The sequence below is a fragment of the Lissotriton vulgaris genome, chromosome 2_1 (assembly GCF_964263255.1).
Source record: "Lissotriton vulgaris chromosome 2_1, aLisVul1.2, whole genome shotgun sequence".
Lineage (NCBI taxonomy): Eukaryota > Metazoa > Chordata > Amphibia > Caudata > Salamandridae > Lissotriton > Lissotriton vulgaris.
Genome location: NC_141687.1, coordinates 2,007,589,809 through 2,007,603,629, shown reverse-complemented (window position 1 = coordinate 2,007,603,629; position 13,821 = coordinate 2,007,589,809). Strand labels below are relative to the sequence as shown.

Sequence of the window (13,821 nt, the reverse complement as noted above, 5' to 3'; positions counted from 1 at the left end):
GTGCAACATGGGTGCTGCGAGCCTCTCATTCAACTGTAGGGGCAACAGAAATTAGGGCGATCAATTGTGCTGATGACAGAGCCCCTTCCGAGCCCGAGACACCTTCTTCTTGCCTTTCTCCAATTACTTGGGCTTCATAAAAAGGGCCAAAACGAGGAACTATCTCACTTTCCTGGGTCAGGACCTCTTCCTGACTTCGTTGATCATATGGAAGCAGGAGGGGAAGTTTCTTCACATGTGACACATGGATCCAGTGTCGCTTGCCATTCACCTTCACCGCTGTCCGGGTAGCCAACAGGATTTGGAAGGGGTTCGGACCAACGGAGGTCCAGGCTGGGTTTTTGCTGATAGTTACGAACCAAAACCCACTGTCCTGGCTTCAAGCGATGTCCAGGACCCTTCTGGCAGGGGTGCAAAACTGCTGAAACCTGTTGATGAACGGAACGGAGATCTTTAGTCAAAGCATACAGATAGTTTGTCAACATAGGATACTCTATATCACGAAATGTTCTGGGTTTCGGGACGCCCCAAACATTAGCTGGGCGCCCAAAGCCTGAACGAGAATGTGGGGTAACCCGTATGGATATCAATGCCAGTGGCAGAGCGTCTGGCCAGGTCAGTCCAGTACTTTCGTGAACTTTCGCCAATTTGAGCTTTAGTATTCCATTATACTTCTTGACCAACCCAGCAGACTGGGGTTGTCGAGCCGCATGGAATTTCTGTTTAATCTGTTAAGATCTGCATTAAAGTGTTTTCCGTTATCACTCCAGATCACCCGAGGCAATACATGGCGTGGGAAGTATTCCTTTACCAAAGCCTTTGCCGTTGCTAAAGCAGTTTTTTCCTTGGTCGGGTAGGCTTCCACCCACTTGCTAAAGGCGCACCCCACGACCAGGACATACTTCAAATTGTTTACACGCTCCAGCTGGATATAATCCATTTGGAGCACCTCAAAAGGCAGAGATGGTGGTACAAAGTTTCCAATCAGAATAGGCTCCCTTCCCCCAGGATAAGCAAACCATGTAATATTGCACCAAATGAGCAGCGGTCTTTAGAATATTGGGATTGTACCATACAGTATCTAATAATGCACAGAAACCTTTGGGGTCAATATGAGTTGAACCATGTGCCATTGTCACCACCGCATTCACTAATGCATTAGGCAACAACCACCGCTGTTTTTCTGTTAGATCAATCCAACAATCATTTGCCTCTAATTTTCCAACTTCCTTTTTCCAATGAGCCAACTCAACAGGGGTAGCTTCTTTCAGTATTTCTCGGACACTCTCCATGGTGTTATTAAACATCTCTACCACCCACCTAGCAAACCTAGTCACAAACATTGAGGTCAATTTGGATTTCACTATTTCCTTAGCTACTTGATCAGCAAAAGCATTACCTTCACCCACCCCATCAACCACTGCCTTATGTGCACTGCATTTAACTACTGCCACCATCTCTGGTAACGTCAATGCTGTCAGTAATCGCAAAATTAAGGGTCTGTGTTGTATTCGCTGACCATGGGAAATAAGAAAACCTCTCTCAGCCCACAGTCGGCCAAAACTATGAGCCACGCCGAAGGCGTATTGGCTGTCAGTGTAAATGTTAACTCTCAGTCCTTCACTTAACTCACAAGCCTGAAGCAATGCCACTAACTCAGCTGCCTGTGCCGATTGATAGGGTACTCGAGCAGTCTCAACTACAGTGTGTAGAGTAGTTATCACATATGCAGCAGTTGTCATACCACCTGGTAGTTTAAAACAAGAGCCATCGAAATACACCTCCCTTTGAGGGTCAGATAGAGGAGTGTCTCTCAGGTCTACCTGTCCCTTCGTCTCTTCCTCCGTCCGAAATATACAATCATGAACATCATTGTTCTTTTCGTTCGAAGGGAGGGGTAGTAACGTAGCAGGGTTCAGAGTGGCACATCGATCAATCGTAATGTGGGGAGCAAGCAAAGTCAATTCATAAACTGTAAGACGCGCACTCGTAAGGTGCTTCAATAATGTATCCACAGCGTGCTGTACCATCACTGTGAGGTCAGTGTTCAGATCGAGCCCTTCTGACTGTCGAATAGCCACTGCAACCGCAGAAGTAGCCCTTAAACAGCTAGGGAGTGCTCTGGCGACGTTATACAACACCGTCGAGAAACAGGCACAAGGTCTCTGCTTATCACCAAATCCTTGTGTTAACACAGGAAGCGAACAACTGCCCACCTCATGTACATAAAGCACAAAAGGTTTCTGGTAATCATGAGTACCTAGAACAGGTGCAGACCAAAGAGCAGTTTTTAAGGAATCAAAAGCATTTTGACAATCATCGCTCCAGGGTGAAGGTTCATGCACATCTTTAGCGGTTAAGTACAGGAGAGGTTTAGTGAGAAAGGAAAAGTTAGGGATCCATTGGCGACAGTAAGAAGTTATGCCGAGAAATGCACGAACATCACGTTGAGTCCGAGGCACAGACATATTAAAAATGGTAGTCACACGCTCAGGGGTTAGTCTCCTCCCCTCTTTCGACAGTAGATGACCTAGGTAGGTCACCTCCTGGCAACAATATTGGAATTTAGAAAGGGAGACTTTATTGTCATTAGCAGCCAAATGAGATAATAATTTAACAGTGGTTTCCTTACAACCTTCCTCAGTATCCGAGGCCACCAATAGATCATCAACATATTGCAAAAGTACATTACCGGGGGGCAAGACCAAATCATTTAACAATGTTTTCAAAGCTTGACTATAAATGCTAGGACTCTCCGTGTACCCCTGGGGAGAGCGACAAAATCTGAAGCTGTGACCAGATAATGAGAAATTGAAAATATGACTGCTATCAGAGTGGATCAGAATGCTGAAGAAAGCATTCTTCAAATCGATCACGGAAAAATATTTTGCAGTGGGAGGAATCATAGTGAGAATAGTAGGGATGTATGAAACCACAAGGTATTGGGGCACCACTATTTTATTCATTTCCCGCAAATCAATCACAAAACGATAAGTATCAACATGGTCAGAGTCACTGCCAACCGGAGCTTTTTTCAAGATCGGTAAAGTGGGGCTGTTGTATATATTCGCAGCCGTCTCCTCCACTACGCCTTTTTTGATCAAATCTTGTATAATGGAGAGCAAAGCTTTCTCAACGGCCGGAGAGATCTTATACTGAGGTATGCGCGGTAGTCGAGCATTGTGCTTCAAGGTGATAGAAACAGGTGGAATCTTTAATAATCCAACATCGGTGTCCCCTGTGGCCCACAGTGTGGCTGGGATAGCAGCAAACTCAGGAGGGAGGTGTTCATTTTTAGCAAAACACTGCAAAGTGTGTTTGCCAGGGGAATTGACAGTCAAATAAACACCATCTGGTGAACAGTGAATTTTAGCATGTAATTTCTTCAACAAATCCAAGCCCAATAGGATTTTACCACAATGGGCTGTCAAAAGAAACGGAGAGTCTACCATAACTGGACCAATCGTAAATGGAATAGGTTTGGAGATGGGGCTCACCACCGGAATTCCTAGGAATCCCACCCAAAGATTATTTTGCCGAGACAGAGCAACCCCTGGGACCAGTGAACGAGAAATAGAACTATTCATCGCACCCTTATCAACTAAGAATATTTCAGATGTCCCCATCAAATGCGCCTTTACATAAGGACCTTGCTGTTCAATGGGTACTGACACCTGGCCCCCACTCTGTCCTTGGCTGTCATATGTATAGTCATACCCATCGGTTTCATCCATTACACAATCTTCATTATAATGCTGCCTATCTCTCGAATTATCGAAATAATTATTTTCTGATCCAACGTGCGTCGCCTCTTCTCGTCGCATATCACTGCGATCCACACCACCTCGACCTCTTCCTCTCCCCTCTTATAGCCCCATTCTGAGCCAGCAACAAAGGACACTGAAATCGCCAATGCCCTTCCTCCGTGCAGAAGCGCACTAGTTTATTTCCAAAGTAACAGCGGGACCTCTGCCTCATCCAGTTCCCACCCCCCTCGGGACCAACCCTCTACCGACTCTTTCTCTGCCACATCCTCAGACAACCTGTTGCATTAACACCCGTCTTTTAAGATCTTTCGCTTTCTTTTCTGTTTTATCCTTACTCTCATTATCCCTATGTTCGTAATATTGGGCCATACTCAAGGGCGTAGAAGTGGTCCAAGTACTCTCAGCGGCTTGTAGCCGCGCAGAGACTTCGGGTAACAAGTTGGTCTTAAAACGATTAACAAATAATCGTATTCCACCTTCCACTGATAAGTCCTGTCCACTAAAATCAATGAATACACCTTCAAATCTAGTTAAGAAATCAGAGACACTTTGATCTTTCTTCTGCTTACATGCCGCCAATTTATCCCAATCCACCTTACGAGGCAGAATCAAGGAAAGCATGTAAGTAATGATACGGCCAGGTAAAGCCAAACAGTTCAGGTTTCGGTTTATCTCCAGGCTTACATTCCTTATCCTAATCTTTTATCTGATCCCATGTTCCACCCAATTCTGTAGCATGGTCCTGATCATGCACCCGATGCCATACATTAACAGGGACTAGCAACGTGAAAAATAGCTCTATGTCATCTAAGGTCATAACAGCTGAGGAAGCCGCTTCTGTGAGCTCTTTGTAGTAAGCCGTAGGATTTTTACGGGGGTCAGGTAGTTGTGATTTTAATAAGAGGTCTTCAATCCTTTTCCAGGGAGTGTAAACCCACTGCTCCTGTACTCGTGTCTCTCTGCACGAGGTCTAGTCACTACATCCTGATCATTTTTAAATTACGGTATTTCAGGGTGAAAAATAGGATGGACTTCTCACATGGGGTGCTGAGAGTCCCATGAGGGACATTTTTGGTGCATTCGCCCTCGATAATTTTTATTCGAACCTCAACATTGCTGTACACTTCCTCTGGTCCATGTTCAGAATTATGAGCCTTGTCCCGGATATCATACATCACTTGTGGGGCCTGCCCTCCCGGAAAACACTGTTCCCATAAAGTAATCAAACATGAGGCCATGTGTTTCAAGGCATGCTGCTGCATAACAGGCTCATCGTCTCGAAGTGTGCTCCATATATCAGTTAGATTATGAATAAGATGTTTCACCCACTGAGATGACTGATTTGCAATCATCTGTCTCTCATCTAATCCTACAGTTGAACGAGTAAACAACCTTCGTGTGCAAAGATCCCCCAGAGCACGGGATGGAGTTGGGTCAGCTAAAGATGGGGTCGTGCTCGCAGACTGGGAAGCACACGCAAGAGCAGGGGAGACAAAACAGCTGTGGACATGACAGAAGATGTCAATGTAACAGACCATAAAGTAGCTGTCTCAGTCGTGGAGGGAGATAAAACAGAGTTCATTCCCGGAGAGGCAGAGGAAGGTGAAACAACCAGAGCAGAGGCTGAAGGGATCTGCACTGGAGTTGAGGGTACAACAGGATATATACGTTGTGGAGCATAAGGTGGAGATGGACGAGTATCCAATAAATCCTCCATCTCATCCTCCGCTTCAGTCCTAGTCACATAGGTCTTATCCACCTGCAACCTAAATAGCTGGTCTGCACAATCTATTCCTTTTTCTGTTTTCGCTTTATTGTAGGCTATGACTTACTGCGTAATAGTCTGACCTCCCTTTATGCTACCTAATTTCTCCTCCTGTATACGCCTACGCTTTGCTTCCTTCTGCCACATGTTTAGGTAATCAAACATTGCCTGTCGATTATGCTTAGAGAACAATCGATCTTGGAAGAAATGTATTTTGTTTTCATCAAAAGACCCAGTTAAGGGCCATTGCAACTCTACATTATCCTCAGTGTATTAGTGCCATAGGGTATTAAACAAGATGCTTTACATACATATCATAACTCGGGCTGCCCTCAGGCAGGGCGAGTTGACTTTCAGCCAAGCGCGTGTCCTTTCGGAAGCAACAACATCCAAAGCACAATTTGCTAATATACGGCATAATGATTGTTGACACTTATTCTTCATTCAAAATAAACACAGACTTTCAAACATGGCCATGTTCATATACAACATATTCAACCACACTCATATTTGAACCCATACACAGTAATAATACACGGACATACGAAGGTTTTCAAAACAACATGTCTCTCTTTTTTCTTTCTTTCAAAATAAAGAACAGAGCCCGTCGACTCCTGTTCATGGAGAATTAATCAATTCAGATTTCAGACCAACAGATACCAAAATCAGGCTGTAAAAAGACTAACAAGAGAGCATCGGACAGGTATAACCACAGACTGTCCTACAGACCATCCCGAAGTCTTCCTGGTTCACCCTTGGGACTATTCTGACTAAGCCTGCTACCTTAGCATCGCTTCAGATATGTCCCCCAGGCTAACCAGGTACAACCTTAGGCCTTCCTGAGACCAGTCCGGCCGGGTGTTCACCACACAGGCCACACCAAGGAGTCCGATCAGCGTCTCTATTATTCATAAAACAAGTCCATAGAGCATCTACCCGTGCAGCCACAATGCTGCCCCGTCAGACCCCCCAAAATTCTCCGTGGTACACCGACCACCAAACCCTACACAGTGAACTGCTTCAAAAGCACTGCTCAATAGCGCGTTCCAAAAGACATCAAAAACAATCCACTCACCTGGTGCATGCAGGTACAGTTGCGTATTCTCCACTGCAACTCCTGAAGACCAACACAGTCAGTTCCTGGGTTACGCCCGTAGGACTCCGGCGAAGGGTCACTAGCAGCTGGGGCACTCTGATCGTGAGAGCGGAGTAAGGCAAAACAAAACTTTTTTTTAAATTATTTTTTTTTATCCGTCCACCCGCTCGACCAGAGCTTCCCTCCTTTGTCCCTTTACTTGTTTACAGGAAGGACGACCCTATCACGGAGTCCCACCAGAGTCGCCAATTGAAGTACCACAAAATAACATAAAGGGCTATACCTACCAACAGCCCAATCCCATTACCCAATAATCAGTCAGGTGGCAGTGAAGAAGGTTCAATCGTTTAGTAAGCAAAATACTCTATAGAGGAGCCTCTCCAACCCTCACCCATCAGGTACACGGAGAAGACTGCTGGCTCGTATTCAAACATGCGACTATATACCTATTGGTTCAACACACATAATCACTGTAAAAGGAAAAACACGAGTTAGCCCTTGAGCTCCAGCAAAGGACCATATATGGCACACATGATTAGTTCAAAGCTTGACTATGTATTACTGGGAAGGTCAGGAGGGGTGACTCCTTTTCGTCTTGGTGCCCGGGAGTGTAGGCATGGTGCCTCGAGGAATGCGCTTATCACACCCATAGCCAGATGTGATCTTCATTCCCAGGACAGTCAAGAAAACAATCTACTTTCAGCTGCTCTCATTAACTCAAATGAACTGGGGCTTGACTACCGCCGAAGAGTATCACGTGATTACAGCCCTTGTTCGAGCAAATGTTCGAAAATGGCGTCTGTATCGTTTTTCGGCCTGCTCCGGTTATCAATGGATATGCTAGGAGTAAACAAACACTGTCTTTCTTACAAAGCATATATGTATATATCAGAAGAAAAGGTACATGTAGATACATCATGCTAACATATTATAGGTCCGATACTCCTGATGTAAGAAAATCTAATTTTTATCCCTCAGTCCTTTTCGTGATATGAATAGTGCAAATTTTTCTATTAGGCATTGAAGGCCATTTGCTGTCCTTGATAAAAGGACAGCATCGTCCACGTATAAAAGTACCCGATTGGGGCGCATTCCGATTTTTGGAACATCAATCATTTGCTTTCGTAAAAAAATGTCTACATTATTGATATATAAAGAAAAAAGGTAGAGCGCTTAAGTGCCATGCTTGGCCCTAATGACCCTAATATCTGGGCTACATTTACCCATGGTGCTATAGCGTACTCTTGAGGTAAGGTAAGTGTAAATCTGTGATAAGTATATTATAATATCTACTGGGGCACGCAGCTCTTTCATTGTTTGCCATATTTGGGCGTGATTGACCAGATCGAATGCACAGGTGAGATCCACAAAACAGAGGTGGAAAACCCCTTCCTGGGCTAGGGTGTATTTTCCAATCAGAAGCTCCAGATTTACACATTGCTCCACTGTTCCAATACCCCTTCTGAAAGCATAGTGAGCCTCTGTCAAGATGTTATTGTTGTCAGGAAAGGTTTCCGGCCTTCCCAACATAATTCTTCCCATCACTTTGAGGGTTGAATCAAGAAGGGATATTGGGTGGTAGCAATTAGCCTTACTGCTGTCCCCTTTTTTGAAAATGGGTATGATAGTACTTTTTACCCAGGATGAAGGCATTACCCCTCCTAAAGTGGCATTAAAAACCTTTAATAAAATTGGTGTCCAAAAATCGATATCCTGTTTAAAAACATCAATGGATACCCCATCCGGTCCAGCGGCCTTCCCATTGGCGCTTTTTTTCAAGGCTGTTTCAATTCCTTCTAACATTATTGGGAGTGAGTTTGCCGGCTCCACCAGGATAATATTGCCATTATTACAATTGGAGACTTTAATAGCATTTGGGTTAAAAATGCGTTCAAAATGTGTTGTCCAGTCTTCTGGAGGAATGACAACATCAATTCTCACCGCTGTGTTCTCTCTAAAAAAAGGATAATTTTTCCAAAATAGGGCTGCATCTCTTGTCTCAGCAGCCTAAGCTAATTTTTCCCATGCCTCCTCTCGAATTTCTATTTTTCTTTGCCTCCTCAGGGTGCCTATTCTAGTGCTATCCCTGGGTATATATTTCAATGCACATTTGAATTCCCTGTTTAACCTGGAGCAGTCTTGGTTAAAACATCTGGGATTAGTGTTACAGGGCTTTTTCCTATTTTGGATTGAGAGATTGCCTGTGATTTATCTCATAATTTTACAGAAAGCATTTATTATTTCTTCATCTATGGACAAATTATCCAAACAGATATATGTACCTCAGTAAGTTTTTTCTTTTTGATGTTATCCATAAATATTGTAGGGTTCATGTCTGTCCATTTAATTGAAACTACATTGTTACCCTGCTGTTCTGTATTTATATCTGCTGCCTTGCCCCTAACTTGACGTGCGAGCTAGGCTTCAGGGACAGAGTTAACGTGGAATGGTCACTTACCAGATTTACACTAATTGACAATTTTTCTACCAGGCTTCTGCAGTTAGCTGACACGATGAAATGATCAATATTAGAGGATGATCTGACACCTACATAAGTGGACATAGCTATCTCTCCGTCACAGTTATCCAGTTCCATAACTGCTAGGGTATATTTGTGAATAGTGTTATTAAGTGCCTCCCCATAATGATTGTGTGAAAAGTGCGAAATTCGTTCTCTGAAATGGTCACAGTAACCACATGATTCTCCCTAAAAAATTAGGCATGTCTCACATTTGAAGTCAACTGTCCAGATGAGCATGTACTCTCCTCTCACGACCTTTATAAAATGTGGGAGATCTACTTCTAGTGAATTCATCACCCCAGATCTTGTATCATCGAATATATTGTTATAATAGTTTGTTATATCTATAGGTTGTTTCCCCTCCAAACAAAGATACAAAAACTGATAATACTTTGACATAATATTTGATTTCCTTAAAATTAAAGGTGAAGTTACTGATATAAAAACTGCTAGACCTCCTTTTGCTCTTCCCCTTCTAGAGGGGCTAGCATTAGTACAGATTACTTGAAAGCCATTAATTAAAAAGGGCTTGGTGTGCCATGTTTCCTACAGCAAAAATAAAGTTCACCCCTCAATTGCTTTAACCCATGTTTCATTATTAAGCTTGTGTTTAATTCCAGCCACGTTCCCCGACATAATATGTAATGATTCTTTTGTTTATGTCAATGTTTCCACTTCCGGCGGTTTATAATTAGGGATATTGCCCTGATAGTTAGTAGAAACCTCAGGCGGAACTTCCCTATAAACTGAAACACGGTGACCGCCAGCTGACTTATTCTCAGTTACAGAGCATTCTAGACCGCTTTCTGAAATAATACCTGTTTCCTCCCTCCCTCAATCAAAATCTCTACATCCTCTCAGTGATTCGTACCGGTAGTTAGTGGGAACAGGTTGATTTAAATTAAAAAATATGGGGTGTATTTGCTTCGCTATATTCAGGCCTATAAAAGAAATCTAATGGTACAGCAATTATATGATCATTTTGGCTAAAGCTAAATAATTTAGCATTACTCAGGAGTCTTTCCAACAGATTCCCTACCAGATGCTTGCTACGGAAATTCACCACAACACAGTCCCCCTGACTCGTTTCCTATGGCTGCCTACCCATTTTACTCTCCTAAGCATGATAATATATTGTTGCAATACATTAACATCAAAGTTTGTTTTTAGAGCAAACCAGTGTACCACTTGATTTTCCAATGAATCATATGTTTCAGGGTTTATATCATCTAGCCTAGGAACTTTTTTTCAATACGATAACGTATGGGGTTGTCTGAGGGGAGAGATGCAATGCCTCTTCTTTGTTACCAACTTGCACAACCCTCCTGATTAGCTTCTACCAGTCTTAAAGAGGTCACGTTATCGTCTTTAATATGCGTTGGCATTTAGATAGATTGTAGCTTTTGTCTGACCCTTAAAGATTGTATAGTGGAAGTCATTCTTTGATTGGGTTCAGCGGCAGAGGTGGTGATATTTAGATCTTATTTTTGGCTTGTAACTGAGTCATTGTTAATACCAGTCTTACTCAGTTGTTTTTTGGAAATAATTTCAGAGACCAAGTCTGTCAAGAAAGTTACATCCTTTTGGACTAGCTTCATTTCAGACATCAATCTTCGCTCTATATTGTCCAATTTACCATGTAGCTTTTTGAAAAGTCTTTCAATATTTTGTGGCCCTATTGCTTTGCTTGTAGAGTTGTTGTCCCCCTTCAATGATCCAACATTGTTTTTAGCCTTTAATTTTGTTTTAGCCTTTACTGTCTTGTTCCCCCTGGGACCGTTTTTCTGTTGGGGCAATGGTTTGCATTTTTTAGCTGGTGGGGGGGGGAGAGGGGGGAGGGGGGGGATAAGTACTGTTGGACAGGATTGAAATCTCCATGGGGTTGTAAAAATGCATGGATTGGATACATTCACAATACTGTCCTTATCTGCTCCGTTAATCGGCTGTGCCTCTGAGTTCTTGTTTTTCCCGTCACTCTTACATAAAGTGAGATCACTCACACCATCTGATGCAGATTCTTTCAATGCAGTATTGAATGCAGATTTGGTTGCTGCAAGTTGTTCCTCGGTGTGTACTTTTGAGTAACCCCGCAGCAGTTGTCAAATACTTAGTTATTGGTGCACTTTTGGTATGTGTCTTTCCCCCAGAGAGTGGAAATTTCCTTTTGCCTATACTCCCAGAGAGACAGTAAACACTTATAGGTGCAAAATAAGGCAGTTTTCACCTTACTGGTCTCTGTGTGATCCTGTTCTTATGAATCAAAGGGGGTGCCCAGCCTCGATCTGTCGCAGATGGGCGCTGCGGGATCCCCTGCCTGTTGTTTAGCACCTCCTGGCATGTTGGAATGCATGGGTGGCCAGTGTGCCGCTAAGGATGCTGGGGACTGTAGTTTCTCCCTCCTCACGGCACCTGGAAGGTAATGCAGCAGTCCATGGCAGTGATGGGGTGGGATCTGGTAAGGGCTCTAGTTGCAGGCAAGTTACTGGCAAATGGCGGCCCGCGTTGCGGGAGCGCCGGCCTCTTTTCGAGCACCTGCTGGCGCGGTGGAATGCGTGGGTGGCAAGTATGCTGCTAGGGATGCCGGGGACTGTAGTCTCTCCCTCCTCCCTGCACCAGGAAGGAAATGCAGCAGTCCATGGCAGTGATGGTGTGGGATCTGGTAAGGGCTCTAGTTGCAGGCAAAGTTACTGGCAAAAGGAGTCAGCCAATTCAGAGCCAGGCAGAGACACACAGAAATGTTTAAAGCACAAAAACCCAGCCACTTCTAAAAGAGTGGCTTACAAACACACAATGCAAAAACCATCTTCATAAAAAGATGTGTTATTGAAGGGTGAGTTCAGGCATACTAATTTTCACCTTTCCATCTTAAGCCCTTGGTAAGATAGGCTGGAAAACATATTACACAGCCTCCTCATTCTATTCTAATGGGCAATATGGGCTTTCAGCAGTGATAAAAAAATTGAGATTGTTTCACTGCCAGGACATGGCACACACCGTGGTACATGTCCCACCATTCACATGCACTGCACCCTGTCCAGGGTGTTTCCCTAGACCTACCATAGGGGTACCTGTTGTGTATGGAAAGGGAAGGGCAGGGTCAGGTAAGTGCGTGCACTTACCAGAACAACATGGCAGGTGCGGAAACTGGACGCAGGCCCTGCAATGGTAGGCCTGAGTTCCTTTTCCAAGGCTACTTGAGTGGGTGGCACAATAACTGCTGCAAGCCCACCAGTAGCACTTGCATTCCTAGCCCTGGCACACATAGTCCACTTCACTAGGGACTTTACTAGTAAAGCAAACATACCAATAATGGAAAACCAATCACCTTTACACTTTACACAGGGAACACTTGCACGTTGACACTGTTTAGAAGTGGCAAAGTGTCCAGAGCATCTAAGTTGGCAACAAATGTCAGAAAAAAGTTCTAGGGAAAATCAAAAAGTTTAGGGAACTTTAGCCAAAAAGGGCCAAGTCACACATTAGGATTTATTTTAAATTGTGATTCTAGAGACACAAAAATGGGGAGTTACCTGTTCCCGTTTGGAAATTACGCTCATAAAAGATGGTAAGGTATTTCCAATGTTACCTTATAGGAGAGGTAGGCCTTGCAGTAGTGATAAACAATTGTAAGGGTTTATCACTACCTGGACATGTAAACCTTAGAAGTACATGTCCTGCTTTTTAAATACATGGTACATTGCACTCTGGGCTGTCCAGGACCTACCCTAGGTGTGACTTGTATACAATAAAAAATAAAGATTTGGGCCTTGCAGTTTAAAACTGCACACACACACCTTGCAATGGCAGGCCTGAGACATGTTTTAAAGGCCTACTTAAGAGGGTGGCACTGTCAGTGTTGCAGACCCACTAGTAGCATTTAATTTACAGGACCTGGAGACATGACTAAGAACCTATAAGTAAATTAAATATGGCAGTTGCTTATAAGCCAATATTACAATTTTTTAAGGAGCAAGCACACGTACTTTAGCACTGGTGAACAGTGGTAAAGTGCACAGAGTTCAAAGGCCAGCAAAAACGAGATCAGTACAGAAGCAAAACTTGCGAAAGATCAGAAACAATGCAAAAAGTAAGCAAGGCAAATCGTTTTGGTTGCTGCAGGTTGTTCCTCCACGTGTACAACCTGCTGTTCGCGCTGGTCTTCCTGCAGCTCGGGTAGAAATTCTACCCAAGTGGCAGCTCGTGAACTTAGCGTTGGCGAGTGGCAAAAAAACTCTTCAGCACTACGGGGAGAGGAGTTTTCTGCACTCCACGAGCTCCGCAGAGCACGGAGTGCAGAAAACTCCGCAAACGGAGAAGCGTTCACCGCCAGGCCTAATTTAAATTAGACAAAAGACTGTTTCCTCAACTGTCAACTGAAGTAAGCATAAGGATTGAGAAAATATCATGACGAAAGTTGTAGCAAAGATGATTGCTTCAGATCAGAGACTAAGGATTCGGGTGCAGTAGAAGATGGCACGTCAGAGGAGAACAATTATAAGAGAATTGATTCAATCATATAAAAGATGCATATAAAACATTTGCAGTGAATGCCATTCCCTTCTGGAAAGCATCCCTGGATATTTAGCTTTTCACTAGATATGACTTTACTTGGTCAGTGAAGAAAATAATGACGCATAAGATGTGGTAAATAATGCATCGCATTGTCGCATAC

The 13,821-nt window shown here is 43.6% G+C and overlaps 1 protein-coding gene across 1 annotated transcript in view; it reads left to right on the top strand.

Moving 5' to 3' along the window:
* The window catches only part of SH3GL3 (SH3 domain containing GRB2 like 3, endophilin A3), a 762,914-nt gene that overhangs the window by 123,998 nt on the left and 625,095 nt on the right, over positions 1–13,821 (top strand). The gene's annotated exons all lie outside the window — the stretch shown is intronic.